The sequence below is a fragment of the Lactuca virosa genome, chromosome 1 (genome assembly GCF_052849685.1).
Source record: "Lactuca virosa cultivar CGN04683 chromosome 1, Lactuca_virosa_CGN04683_v6, whole genome shotgun sequence".
NCBI classification, from domain to species: Eukaryota; Viridiplantae; Streptophyta; class Magnoliopsida; order Asterales; family Asteraceae; genus Lactuca; species Lactuca virosa.
In genome coordinates this window covers 78,503,645-78,518,831 of record NC_136426.1, presented here as the reverse complement: position 1 = coordinate 78,518,831, position 15,187 = coordinate 78,503,645, and the positions used below count along the sequence as shown (strand labels likewise).

At 41.9% G+C, this 15,187-nt stretch overlaps 1 non-coding gene across 1 annotated transcript; it reads left to right on the top strand.

Annotated features, from left to right (window-relative positions):
• The first annotated feature begins 1,340 nt into the window (after positions 1-1,340).
• TRNAQ-CUG (transfer RNA glutamine (anticodon CUG)) lies at positions 1,341-1,412 on the top strand. The gene has a single exon. It is a non-coding gene; the product is annotated as a tRNA-Gln (tRNA).
• Positions 1,413-15,187: the final 13,775 nt, after the last annotated feature.

The following is a 15,187-nucleotide window of genomic DNA, read 5'->3' as shown; positions in this document are numbered from 1 at the left end:
CTCATGCATATATACTCTCATCCATTTAATCTTATTAGTCATTTAACGTCATTTCATTAAAATTTTCTACCAAACAACCTTATCATAAGCGATAACAATGTAACATTATCTATAAATGACTAATATTACGGTTTCTTATCATCTGTACGTTTAGGTGCTACTAGTTGACAAAAATCATGGCAAGTGTTTTGTGCTTCTTATCATATGTCACCAACTATGTGGATTAGGGGGGTGCTTGTGTTTTTTATATTTCAAATGTTATATTTGGAATCAACCGTTTGACATAACTGTCTAAATCTACCTCATTTTTATCCATAATCTTTAGAATTATGACCTTTAATGTTGTATAACCCAGTCGACCCATCTTATTTTAATTAAGATTTAAATTTAATCTATTTAATCGACTAGTGGCAAAATAAATAAATCAACAATATTTAAATAAAAGGTTTGATATCATAAAATGGAAACTAACAGTAAATAATTTGTTATTTAGGTCACTTATATTTTAATTGTATTTAATATGCCATTCACTTTTTATGTTCTAATGAAATCATTAGATTGTGTTTTAATCGGATAAACTGACATTGAATCTTACATGTAGCCAAGTGCGACATAATTTGTTCATTTAAGGGGTGTTTGAGTTTGTTTTTTTAAAACAATTTATGCTTTTTAGTAAAAGTGCCTATTAGTTTATTTGTTATCAAAACAAAGTTTTAAAAAAATATTTGGTTTAGCTTATTCGGTACAAAAACGTAATAAGCATGTAAGTTGTTTTTTAATGTTTGATAAATTGTGCTTATATGTGTAATTATAAAATAATTTATCAAAAACTATTTAAAGAAGTCAATAAAGTAAAGAGGAATTAACTTATCAAAAACTCCTTATATAAATCAATAAAAATAAATAAGTTTTTTTTAAACGGTAAATTTAACTTACTCCTTAAATCCACTCATGTCCACGGTGAGACTTGAACCCTCAACCTCAATAAGGGATGGCAACACCGGATACCGCTGGGCTAGAAGCCATTCGGTAATAAAAATCAATAAGTGCTTATAAAATATTTATATCCAAACACTTAAAACGTCTTAATACTGATGTCAAAACGTAATAAACACTTCAAATTAATAAACAAACTCAAACACTCTCTAGTTTATCTAACATTAAAATTGTATAAACTATGCCACTATGGTATCTTATATGATAAAATTACTTTATGACATTGCCCTTAAATAAATAGCTTGCCTTTTGCTCGTTTGCTAACATCTTAAACACAACGGTGGCGAACTTGTAGGATAGAACTTTGATTTTTTAAACTTAATAGTGTAAGCTATGACAAAAGTGGTCCTATGGTCTAGTGGTTAGGACATTGGACTCTGAATCCAGTAACCCGAGTTCAAATCTCGGTAGGACCTATTTTTTTGTATACTTTCTGAATGGTGAATTATTTCTCTTTTTTGTACGTAAAAGGTTTCATTAGCAATCTTCTAAATCCACTCGAGTGGAAAAGCGTTTTTTTGGGTTAAGGTTTCATTAGCAATCTTCTAAATCCACTCGAGTGGAAAAGCGTTTTTTTGGTTCATATCGATTAGAAATATTTACAACGCAAGTGTTGCACCCACAATGTTAAATCAAATTCTAGTTAATTAATATATAAAAATCTTATTATTCACGCATCAACATGAATATTTAGATTATGCCAAAAATTATTTTTATGATAACTTTAAAAAACAAATGATATCGTTTAGAAAATATTGAATGTTGAAAATACACATGTCTCTTGGGTTTATCAAACTGCCCAGCAACCCACTCTTGGCCCAATTGTCTTCTCGCAAAACAGGCCTCCAAGCCCCGATTTTAGTTCACAGCCGGCTGAAAAAAAACAATGCTAGATGGCCGGAAAAAAAAATACTATCGAGAGTGAGAGGTAATCTAATCTAATTTGATAACATTGAGAGGTAATCTAACTTGATAACATGTTGATTTGTGAATCATCTTCCCCATTTTTAAGGTGGTTAGGGCTAAATGGTGATTTTGATGTATTGAGCTGGATATGTTAAATTAGATTAAAAAGGCTTGTTTAGATGCCTTAAACAAGCTTTGTATGTAATCCCCATGAGTGAGATCAATCCAATGAGAGTGTAACATCCCATTTTTCAAGTAGCTTCATGTTCATCCCTCAGATTTGAATTATGTCACTTTTGGCCCTTGGTTGGAAGGAAGTGGCAAGAAATGGCCATGCTTGCAAAGGAGACGGCTGGGTGTGTACGTCCAGCGTAAGCTGGGGTACGCCCAACGTAGGAGGTTAAATGGTCGCGGGTGTTGGAAGACGTACGCCCAGCATACGAGATGTACGCCCAACGTACGCCCAGTGGCACAAAACCCTAATTTTATTGTCAAGCACTATATAAAGAACCTTATGGCTCAAACCCTAGTCTCCTTATCAGCCACCCCAACCTCAGAGAAACCCTAAAACGTCTCATCCTTTCATCTTTGGGTGGTCTTGACCTTGAGAGGCTCATTTTGGTGGTGTAAGCTTGGAAAAGGAAAAGAAGAAGTTGTCAAGGAAGAACTTGGGAAGTTGGAGCTAATAGATCCGGGATAGCATCATCATCTGGAACTCCTTGGAGGTATAAAGTTCATAACTTTACCTAAGAGTGCTTAAATCTAGTAAGGTTTAGTTTTGAAGTAATTTTGGTCCAAAGGTGGGAGCTTTATAGCCCAAATCCGATTTCCAGGCCAAGGGTTGCCATCCTTGGTGCTAAATGAGTCCATAAGCCAGAAAGTTGCCACCTTGACGGTCTTAATGGATTCATGCAAAAGTTAAGACCATCTTCATGGATGTAGTACATCATTTTTGGTGTTTGGACTTGGTTGGGACAAGTAAAGTCACCAAGTCGGTGACTCTATGGATTAAGATGCCGGAAAGGACTTGGATCTGTGATTGTAGCTTCTGAATCTAAGTATTAAGCACTTAATGGGAAAATGACTTATCAGGGGAGTACGCTGAGCGTAGAAGCAGGTACGCCCAGCGTACACACCATTTGGCTAGTACGCTTACCGTACATAAGAGTACGCCCATCGTACTCATCAGTTATGGGCCTTATGGATTTTGGGCCTCGGTTTGGGCCATGCTAGGGGATTTTGGTCCTTGGGCCTTGGTGGGCCATCAGGAGTCAGATATTGTGGGCCAAGAAGATGTGTGGGCTTAGGGTAAGGCCTATAAGAGGGATTGGGCCCAATTTAGCAAATTAGGCCATTAGTGGGCCACTAGTGGGTTGGGAAGACCATCCAGTGTTGGGCTTTTTATATTATGATTTTGAGCCTTAGATATGGACCAAGTTGGACTAGGGGTAAAATGGTCATTTTACCCTAAGGAGGATTATTGTTTGAACTAAGTGATATTTTGGTATTGATAGCTTTGGGAGTCGATAGATCAGCTGTTCGGGATATTGGTGAGGCAGTGATTCAGGAGTTCGATTCTCCGGTTCAAATCGGCAGTGCAAGGTGAGTTATCCTCACTATATCAACAGGGTCTAAGGCACCAAGGCCGACCCTTAATGGATTGTATCCGGTTATGGCATGATATGTTTATTGGTTTGCATCATGGTAGTTAGGATGAGGTTATGTTTATGGTTAGTGACCTGGTTAGGTCGGTGTCCTGGTTATAGGATGGTATTATGTGATATGCTAGTATGATCTGTTAGATCGGTATCCTCGTAGATAGGATGTTATATATTGTTATGATCTGTTAGATCGGTATCCTGATAGATAGGATGATATATGTTGTTATGAACCGTTAGATCAGTATCCTGGTAGACAGGATGTTATATGTCGCTATGATCCGTTAGATCAGTATCCTGGTAGATAGGATGTTGTTATGCTGTTATGATCTGTTAGATCGGTTTGTCTGTCTGTAGACTGTTATCTGTTATATGCGCACATGTTTGTTTGGCGGTTGAGGCTTATCTGCTTTGTGCAAAAGCCAATATACCTGAGCATTCCAACCTGTTGGTTGTGGGCCGTGAGTATTCCATCCCGAGGATGATTGGACTTATAGTATGTGGGCATTCCAACCTGTTGGTTGTGGGCCTGGGGTATTCCATCCTGAGGATGATTGGACCTATAGTATGTTGGCATTCCAACCGGTTGGTTGAAGGCCTGGGGTATTCCAACTCGATGGTTGACTGGACCCATAGTATGTTGTTTATGATTACTTGTGTATTGTAGTGTTTATGGGTATTTTGGGGTAACTCACTAAGCTTTCGGGCTTACAGTTTCAATTTATTGTTTTAGGTTCAGCGGATGACCGCGGGAAGGCGAAGGCGTGACCGTACACTTCCTCGATTGATGAGTATGATTTCTGGGAACTCTGATGTTTAAACTATTTTGAAAACAAATTGTATTAACTGAGTGATTTAAAAAGTTTTAAATTGGCTCGAATTTTATGGGTGTTACAAGTTGGTATCTGAGACTTGGTTTGAGTAAATTGGAGGAACACTCGTGTGAATCCAGTCTTAAATCAAGGAAGGATTTTCAAAATGATTTTAAATGGTTTTCAAAATAATTTAAAGAGGATGTGAAGTGTACGATCAGCCGGAGCCAGTAAGTAGACCCCAAAATACCATACGGTTATTGGATATTGTGATATGTTAGAACAACATGTTAGTACTAGGCTAGGGATCTTCAGTAATTGCATGATAGAATTGCCTGATTACATGATGCCTGCTAGCCTAGGGTTTTCCATATATGAGATTGACATCATTACTGTAGTTGCTTGTGTATGCATCACGGTTGTACATAATTAATGATCTTATAGTCTGAGAATGTTTGATTTGGCCTTATGTTATGTTCTTGTTGATTAGGGGCTTAGGGTAGGATCAAATATTCGAAAGTCTATAAGGTCCAGTGTTATGTATGGCTGGCATACACTAGTGCTGCAGGGTTGGTGGAAGTTTCATGGATGAGTGAGTAGTGTGAGGCCGGTAGTCCAGTTACGAGATATTTAGCATTCCTCTAGGAGTGAGGATTGAGCGCTCGCTATGATTATGTATATTGTTAGGGCGTTGTGATGATACTTGAGACAAATATGGGTAGGTGTGGAAGGTAGTATGGGCCCGTACTACTGAAAGCACATGACCCATACGCGTAGCAAGGAAGTCACAACCCCTAGGGTTGGGTTGGGAGTTGGTCCCCTGTCATTATATGGATTATCAGAGGTCTTCTGGTGCCTTACCAGAATGGTGGTTGCGAGACGTTTTGAGACCGGATCCAGGTTAGGATCGGGAGCTGGCGGCCAGGATAGGCCATCATTTTCAGAGGATCGTGTCAGCGAGATCATCCGAGAGGGGGTGATCAGGATTGTCCGGGGACAGTTGCCGGAGATGTTCGGGTCTGTCAAGACCACCATGGTTGAGTATTTCTACGAGCGCTATGCAGCCATTGTTGAGACGGATGCCGCAGCAGCTGTAATGACGGCATGGAGAGGAGATGGTCAAGCTTTCCACTACCGGGATTTGTTACTGGTACATTTGCTGATGAGCAGAGGGTTGCAGTTATCTGGGATCAGGGAGATGATCTGTACTCGTCGCATTCCGCGGGCTGATCGGGAGAGGCGAGCACATGAGTTCTAGACTTGAGGCTTTGGAATTTTGCTCGATGCCGGGATGTGAGTCGCGGGGACTCCGGAAAGGAGTGATGATTATGTTCAGCTGGGGTTTTGCAGCTGGAAGTAGAATGGTTAATTGATGGATTGGACTGTCGTTTTATAGGACAGGGATTGTGCCCTTTCAGTTTTTCGAGCTCGAAAGGAGTGAGCAGGTTTATGACCCAGGATCAGGTTGTATTTCAGCTCGGGGTCAGTTGGTTGCAGGGATAGGCAAAATTATTTCAGCGTCGGTGAGCACGGGTGGGTCGATGTGGCATAAGTATTTTGCGAGGTTCGGTTTGCCTTGGATCTCTTGTATCGGGCAGTAAGGATTGATTGTGCGACTATTGCACTATTGGGATTGTAGACTATGTTTGGGGAGTAGTTGTAGCCCGATTTAGGGCAGAGGTTGCTTCAGTTACTGCAGTTCAGCTGTGGACGTTTGAGCGGGTGAGTGAGTCTGGGTGCGAACCCTGAATGGAATGATTTCTAGAGCCCGAGAGCGGGAGACTTGTTGGGAGCACCTTGGGAAGAAGGGTATTAGGTGGGAGGTCTGCGGACAGGGTTCCACAGGATGGTTATTCAGCATTGTCAGGAATCGGTGGTTTTAGTAACCGTTATTGATTGGCGGATGAAGGGGCCAAAGGAAGTAGCTCGGCACTGAGGTAATAGATGGAGTATCTGTCTTTTGGTCTTCAAGATTTGGGTGTGGGATCATTCAAGCATTAAGGACTGTTGGTTTTACTGGGATTCAGGAAGGGTTCATCTGGTTCTTAGAAGTGTGTGATCATTTGGTATTGGCTAGTAGTGGAGCGCTAGTTAGAAGAGTGGTTGTTATCGGATCGATCGTTGAAAAGTGAGAAAGGTTGGGAATTCTCCAATTTTCATGTATTATGAAGACTTAGTCGAATCTAAGCGGGGAAGAATCGTCCCAGGATACAGAAGCAGGAGCGGTGTTGAAAAGGGGACAAGTCTCGCATCGTGGTCAGGAAGGAAGACAACCTAAATGGCTGTTAGGTTTAAAGATTGTGTGAGTTGGGAGTTCGGTAAAACTACCCAGCATGTGTATCATGCTTCTCGGTTTTTAACAACATAATTTGGGGAATCAGGTTGGAGTTCTAGTCACGAATTGATTTCAGTTCGAATATTCGGTCGAGAGTGTGCTCGAATCTGAGGGTTTTTGGATTGATAGATTGAGGGTTTTGTTAGCTGTTAGGGCTCGGTAGTACTTTCAACATGGGTGTGCAGGTTATTTAGCGTATGTGGTAGATACACGGGTCAGGGAACAGACCACGGATTCCGAGAGGGTGGATGATCAACATGAGGCCTAGGGTTAGGCCGGGGTTAGAGTCCAAAGAATGGATCAGGAGTTCGGAACCCCAAGTGGGTGAGAACAGTCTGCATGGGAAAGATCACCAGGAGGGATGGTCCATGGAGATGATCAACAGTTTAGAGCGGCCCGGATAGACTGAAGGCCGGTGGGGCGTACCAGTCAGACCGAAGGCTCGGAGAACGGTCCAGATAGACTGAAGGCCTGGTGAGGCGGTCCAGTCATGCTGAAGACTCAGTATTTGTTTGTAGATCTATGTTCGGGTATTGAGTATGCTGCTATGCTATAGCAATCAGTAGGTCTGTCCCCAAGTATTGAATATGCTAATGGAGTAGGTTGAAGACTTTGGTGTATTTTGATTGATCGGAAGTTGTTATTAGAGATCAGATGTAGTACAGAGGATCTTGGTGATCTCATCAGTTCGGAGGGTCTCAAAGGATTAATCTTCTTGGATCGGGTAATACTCCAGCTGGGGACTGGGAGTAGATCTGAATGGGTATTCATCAGCTTTAGGAAGGCTTGGGATTGGAATGTCTTGTCATTCAGGTTCTGGGAACCGGGTTAGATCTTTCTCCTGATCGTCTATGGCGACACATTATATATGTTATGGGGTAGCAACTTGTACTGCAAGTGGATAGTGTGAGGTGAGGTTTCAGTACTGTGACACTTATTGGTGTTGTGAAGGACAATGATTAGGCCTTCTTGGGCAATGGGGGAGGTGAGTACCTCCAGGATGGAGTGTTGGACAACTGAAGTGACGACATCAGTGTCGATAGGTTATCGGGAGCGTTCCAGTCATGAGCCGAGGGTCGGAGAGGGCATACCAGACTCATGCTGTGGGATCAGAGGCAATCCAGACCTATGATGAGGACCATGTAATGGTATTCCAGTCATAGGTTATGGGCATAGAGATTGTGTTGGTTATGTCTCTTGTAGGAGCGTGTTCGGATTGGATGTATTGTTGAGATTCGGGGAAGTTGCACTCGGTTGTGCCAAATCAGAGGATGGTGGATGAGACGCAAGGATAGATCCTTGGATCTCAAGTTATGAGTAGACCTGAGTTATGTTCATGGAGGTATTCCAATCTACGGTATTCCATCCTGAGGATGACCGAACCCTATGATTGATTGGACCTGATATGTTTGGTATTCTAACCCGAGGGTTGATTAGGCCAAACATGTGTGGGGATACGAGGGTATTCCATCCTAGGGATGACTGGACTCGTCGTAGGCATGCCTAGTATTCCAGCCCGAGGCTGATTGGGCCAGGCATGAGTGTTCATGTTATTGGTGGGTTGATTACGTATGAGATTTTGGGAGCTATAGGACACTTTTTCTTGTCAGCACAAAAGGGTTCGCTTCAGGCAGAGGGAAAGTTGGGTTTCCGATACTTTGGATCATCAGGATTTTTCTGGATGGCCGGTAGTGGTAGGAATGTTGTTGGTGTGAATCGCTTGCGGGACTGTATTCTATGGATGTGGTGGACGATAAGAAGCGGCATGGTAGATTATCGTCAGTATTATGTGGACATCTTATGCGAATGGTCTATTAGGTGGCATGTTGTGCTTGATCGGGCTGAGGCGGTCCTGCTCTATGCAGTAGGCCAAGATACCCGGTGTGGGCCGACGGTAAGTCGTAGGCTCAGGGGTTCAGCAGAAAATGATCCATGGTTCTATTTTCAGGTAGGAACCTCAGGATTTCAGGGTTGAATAGTCCGTTAGTAGTGTTGGGAAGAGAACTAGCGATGCTTAGTATGAGTGGTCTGTCAGGGAGCCAGACCGAATTCAGGTTTCCAGATTACGGGTTTAGGGAGAGTAACGTTGTATGTTGCATGGGTTTATGAATTCATCTTCTCTGGAACGAGAAGATTTCCATTGGATTTAGTCTCCTTTAGAAATCATCGGATGTCATGGGTATGAGGTGCCCTATGGATGTCAGGTTGTCGGGGATGATAAGGAATGATTTCGAGGACGAAATCGAATTTAAGTGGGGGAGAGTTGTAACATCCCATTTTTCAAGTAGCTTCATATTCATCCCTCGGATTTGAATTATGTCACTTTTGGCCCTTGGTTGGAAGTAAGTGGCAAGAAAGGACCATGCTTGCAAAGGTGACAGCTGGGTGTGTACGTCCAACGTAATCTGGGGTACGCCCAGCGTAGGAGGTTAAATGGTTGCGGGTGTTGGAAGACGTACGCCCAGTGGCACAAAACCCTAATTTTATGGTCAAGCACTATATAAAGAACCTTATGGCTCAAACCCTAGCCTCCTTATCAACCACCCCAACCTCATAGAAACCCTAAAACGTCCCATCCTTTCATATTTGGGTGGTGTTGACCTTGAGAGGCTCATTTTGGTGGTGTAAGCTTGGAAAAGGAAAAAAAAGAAGTTGGCAAGGAAGAACTTGGGAAGTTGGAGCTCATACATCTGGGATAGCATCATCATCTGGAACTCCTTGGAGGTATAAAGTTCATAACTTTACCTAAGAGTGCTTAAATCTAGTAAGGTTTAGTTTTGAAGTAATTTTGGTCCAAAGGTGGGAGCTTTATAGCCCAAATCCGATTTCCAGGCCAAGGGTTGCCATCCTTGGTGCTAAAGGAGTCCCTAAGGTAGAAAGTTACCGCCTTGATGGTCTTAATGGATTCATGAAAAAGTTAAGACCATCTTCATGGATGTAGTACATCATTTTTGGAGTTTGGACTTGGTTTGAATAAGTAAAGTCACCAAGTCAGTGACTTTATGGATTAAGATGTCGGAAAGGACTTGGATCTATGATTGTAGCTTCTGAATCTGAGTATTAAGCACTTAATGGGAAAATGACTTATCAGGGGAGTACACTGAGCGTAGAAGCAGGTACGCCCAACGTACACACCATTTGGCTAGTACGCTTACCGTACATAAGAGTACGCCCAGCGTACTCATCAGTTATGGGCCTTATGGATTTTGGGCCTCGGTTTGGTCCATGCTGGGGGATTTTGGTCCTTGGGCCTTGGTGGGCCATCAGGAGTCAGATATTGTGGGCCAAGAAGATGTTTGGGCTTAGGGTAAGGCCTATAAGAGGGATTGGGCCTAATTTAACAAATTGGGCCATTAGTGGGCTACTAGTAGGTTGGGAAGACCATCCAGTGTTGAGCTTTTTATATTATGATTTTGAGCCTTAGATATGGACCAAGTTGGACTAGGGGTAAAATGATCATTTTACCCTAACGAGGATTATTGTTTGAACTAAGTGATATTTTGGTATTGATAGCTTTGGGAGTCAAGAGATCAGCTGTTTGGGATATTGGCGAGGCAGCGATTCAGGAGTTCGATTCCTTGGTTCAAATCAGCAGTGCGAGGTGAGTTATCCTCACTATATCAACAGGGTCTAAGGCAACAAGGCCGACCCTTTATGGGTTGTATCCGGTTATGGATTGATATGTTTATTGGTTTGCATCCTGGTAGTTAGGATGTAGTTATGTTTATGGTTAGTGACGTGGTTATAGGATGGTATTATGTGATATGCTAGTATGATCGGTTAGATCGGTATCCTGGTAGATAGGATGTTATATGCTGTTATGATATGTTAGATCGGTATCCTGATAGATAGGATGATATATGCTGTTATGAACCGTTAGATCAATATCCTGGTAGACAGGATGCTATATGTTGCTATGATCCGTTATATCAGTATCCTGGTAGATAGGATGTTGTTGTGCTGTTATGATCTGTTAGATCGGTTTGTCTGTCTGTAGACTATTATATGTTATATGTGCACATGTTTGTTTGGCGGTTGAGGCTTATCTGCTTTGTGCAAAAGCCAATATACATGGGCATTCCAACCTGTTGGTTGTGGGCCTGGGGTATTCCATCCCGAGGATGATTGGACCCATAGTATGTTGGCATTCCAACCGGTTGGTTGAGGGCCTGGGGTATTCCAACCTGATGGTTGACTGGACCCATAGTATGCTGTTTGTGATTACTTGTGTATTGTAGTGGGTATGGGTATTTTGGGGTAACTCACTAAGCTTTCGGGCTTACAGTTTCAGCTTATTGTTTCAGGTTCAGCGGATGACCGCTGGAAGGCGAAGGCGTGACCGTACACTTCCTCGATTGATGAGTATGATTTATGGGAACTATCATGTTTAAACTATTTTGAAAAAAATTGTATTAACCGAGTGATTTAAAAAGTTTTAAATTGGCTCGAATTTTATGGGTGTTACAGAGAGTTTGGGTTTGAAACCCTAACTAGTGATTATGTTAATTAATACATTAAAGTGGATTATAATGAATTAGGTATTATTAATTCATTGGATGCAGTAGATTAAGAGTTAGAGAATGAAAAGACAGAGTTTTGATCCATTAAGTGGTTATTTTGACTAATAGAGTCAAAAGCTCTTAATAGGCTAATATAAGTATTAAGATGCTTGTATATGTGTATGATTAGGCCTAAGAGCAAAAATGAAGGATCAGTAAGCATCAACTGGAGAAAGGAGCCAAAGTAGGGCAATTAGTCTTCATTAATTGATAAGGTGAGTTATAGCTCTTACTCTCTCTCTCTCTCTCTCTCTATCTATCTATCTATCTATCTCTCTCTTTCTCTCTCTTTGTAACATCCTGTTTCGATCCGTTTCATAATTCAGGGTCGTGACCCGAAGATCAATTATTATAAGGCTTTGGGCTTTGGGTAAAGTGAGGTTTAGACCCATTTGGATGTGGGTAATGTAGATTATGTGATCCAAGAGTTCATTTTGTGTTTTAGAGCCAAGGTTATAATGGTAAAAGGTGATGGTCCATGCCTTTCATGAATTTAGGATTTAAGTTCGGAAGGTTGTAAGGCGAAGGAGAGTTGGCAGGAGTGTAGGTCTTCTCATTACATTTCCGAGCATATAAAGAATGTCGAAAATGGATTAGGGACGCGGAAGTTATGACCATTTGAAGTAATGAGGGTTTTGGGCTAAGCCGAGCACGTTGCACGTACTTGGCTGGGATGATCGCGAAGGGAAGCCTAGTACGTTGGGCGTACCAGGAGTACGTTAGGCATACACAACTCAGATACAAACCCTAATTTAGGGTATTGGACCCTATTTAAAGGCCTTAACTCATTTCCAACCCTCCTTATCTTCATCCCACATCCCTTCTAACCCTAAATTCGAAACCCTAGCCCAATTTGGAAGGATTTTGAGCCTTGGAGTGATTTTGGTGGATTTTTGGTGCATTTGGAAGAAGAAGAACTCCTTGGAGAGGTGTTGGTTGTCTTGGAGCTTGTAGATTCAGGCCTTGTTCATCTTGATCTAGCTTCTGGAGGTATAAAGTTTTAATCTTGATGGCTTTCTCTTATAGATCTAGTTTCGGGTTGTGATTTTTCATGTTTTGGTCCCATGGTTGTGGTTCTTGTGAGTAGAAGTTACTCCATAACCTTTGAGCCTCATATGTGGTCTTTTTTTGATGTCATTAAGTTATAAAAATCGGATCTTGATAAGTATAATCATTTCATGCATGAATTGGTGGTCTTGTGATGAAGTTTGATACTTAAGGCTATGGTTTGGAACCTATTAAGCCATGTAAAGTCATAAAGTCAGGAACTTTATGACTTAAGACATCCCGTAGAGGTTAGATATGAGTTTGGATGTTTTGGTCTTAAGCATTAAGTCCTAAAAATGAGAATTGGTCACCAAGGGGTACGTTGGGCATACATATGCGTACGCTCAACGTAATGCAGGTCTTTCTGATTTCATGTTGTGGCGAGTTGTACCTTAAGTATCAATGAGCAGTACGCAGGGCGTACGGGTCTGGTATGCGAGGCATACTCTGGTTCTCTTTTTGGGCCTTTTGGGTCTTGGGTGTTTTGGGATTTGGGTCATGGGTTGTTGGATCATATATGGTAAGGGTAAAATGGTCTTTACCCATTATAATGATAGAAAATGAATTGGACCTTGGATTATGGGGAGTTATCTTAATTATTAATTAGGGATATTTTGGTGGTGTTTAGTGTGAGGAACCCGGTAGCAGCAGCGTATGTGTTTCAGTTATCTCGAATTGAGGTGAGTCTCCTCACTGTACCTGTGGGTCGAAGGCACCAATGTCGGCCCACTAGGATCTGTATATGCTAGCTGTCTTTGTGACCCGTGCATGGTATGTTGGGCTAGACCCATTGTATGTCGAGTTAGGCCGATTATATGGCGGGCTAGGCCCAATTGTATGATGGGCTAGGCCCATGGAACAGGAAGGATGGAAGGGCTAGGCCCAATGTATGTTATGTAGGATGCCAACTGCCTTTGTGACTCTTGCATTATATGTTGGGCTAGACCCATTGATTATGAAAGGATAGGCCCTTTATTGTAGGCTAGGCATAATGTGAGGACTAGGCCCAAGGATATGTATGGTATGCGGTATTTTGGGGAACTCGCTAAGCTTTGTGCTTACAGTTTTAAGGTTATGGTTTCAGGTACTTCCGGTTCGAAAGGAAAGGGCCCGACTTGATCGTAGCACATCCACCCATGTTTCCGTAACTTTATGATTTTGGGATTGTACTCTGATATGTAACATCCAGAACCTAGAGGTACTCAATTTCTTGATTTTTTGGTCTTTTGGAGGAGGCTCGCGATGTGAGTAATGGTGGTCACTTCGTGAGTGGTCGTTGAACTGTTGACCCACATTTTTGGAGTCTCATGACGTGAGGCATGAGGTCTCACGACGTAAGCTCGGCTTAATGACTCAAAACCCTAAGGTTCGAGTATTTAAGGGAATGAGAGGCTAGGGTTGCCCATCCTCAACCTCTTTCACCCTCTAAGTCTCCTGGAAATCCTTATTTCGGCCCTCTTTGATATCCTTGGTGTTTTGCTTGTTTGAAGGAGAAAAAAAAGAAGAGAAAGAAGTATCATTGTGGTGGAAGTTGCAAGGAAGCATCATTATCATTAGCTCTTTTCGTTTTGGACCCTTTGTAAGTGCCAAGGCTCAAACTTTATCTCATTTCATGGCTAGATCTAGGCTTTTGGTCCCATTTCTGTAAGTTGTAGCTAGTTGGACTGAAGGAGATCCATAAAGTTAGCAACTTTATGGTAATGGTATTTTGAGTCTCATATAATTCAGATCTAGAAGTTGGTGAAGTATTAGAGGCTTGCATGAAAATTCAATGCCATATTTCTACTTTTGACCTAAAATGGTGTAGGGACATGCATGGTGCATGCATGTCCATAAAGCAAACATTTTTATGGACCATTAGGGTCCAATTAAGCTTCTGTAAGTGTTGAAATTGAAGGCTAAATGGGTTAAGAACGTTGAAACGTTGGTTTTGGCTTCAGATCGTTCTTACGACGTGAGACATTAGGTCTCACAACATGAGCATGTGAAACCTGTACCCTGCTGAGTCGTCTGAGTCAGGAACGAGTCTTTGGAATCGGAACGGGTGACTCTCACGACATGACCGAGGATTGGTCACGACGTTAGATGCGATGATTGGGTTTTTGGGCCTTGTTGGGCCACTAGTTTTCTGAATTTGGACCATTTGTATTTGGGCCTATAGTGGGCTTTGGGTGTCCTTTAGGAACTGGGCAACTATTTGGCTTTAGAGCCATTGAGTTTGGGCCTTGGTTATTGGGCCAAGTGAGGGAAGGGTAAAATGGTCTTTTACCCTGGGTTTTTGGACTAATGAATTAGATTCCCAGATATGGTTTATGGCCTAATTATTAATTGGGGTTTTATTTGATTGATTAGCACGGGGATTTTCTGGTTCAACAACTTGATCATTTGCTTGACTGACAGTAGACTGAGATGAGTTTTCTCACTATACTTAGGACACTAGGATATGTTTTATACTTGTAGTCTTTGTGACTCCTGTTGTGTGTATTGTATGCATGTGTACCTGTTTGCTATATGTATGTGGGGTGAAATAGACCAAATACAGCCTTATGCTGGCATATGAGTTGAAATAGACTCGGGAGTGAAATAGACCCGGTACGGCCTTAGGCCGACATATGAGTTGAAATAGACTCGGGGGTGAAATAGACCCGAGGGTGAAATAGACCCGGGGGTGAAATAGACCCGACACAGCCTTGAGCTAGCAGATATGTATGGTATACGATATTTTGGGGGGCTCACTAAGCTTCGTGCTTACGATTTTCAGTTTATATTTCAGGTACTTCTGGATCGAAGGGGAAGAGCTCGGGATGATCGCATTGCACACACCATGATTTCCGCCTTATTTGACTCTGATGTATTTTGGATGATTGATTGATA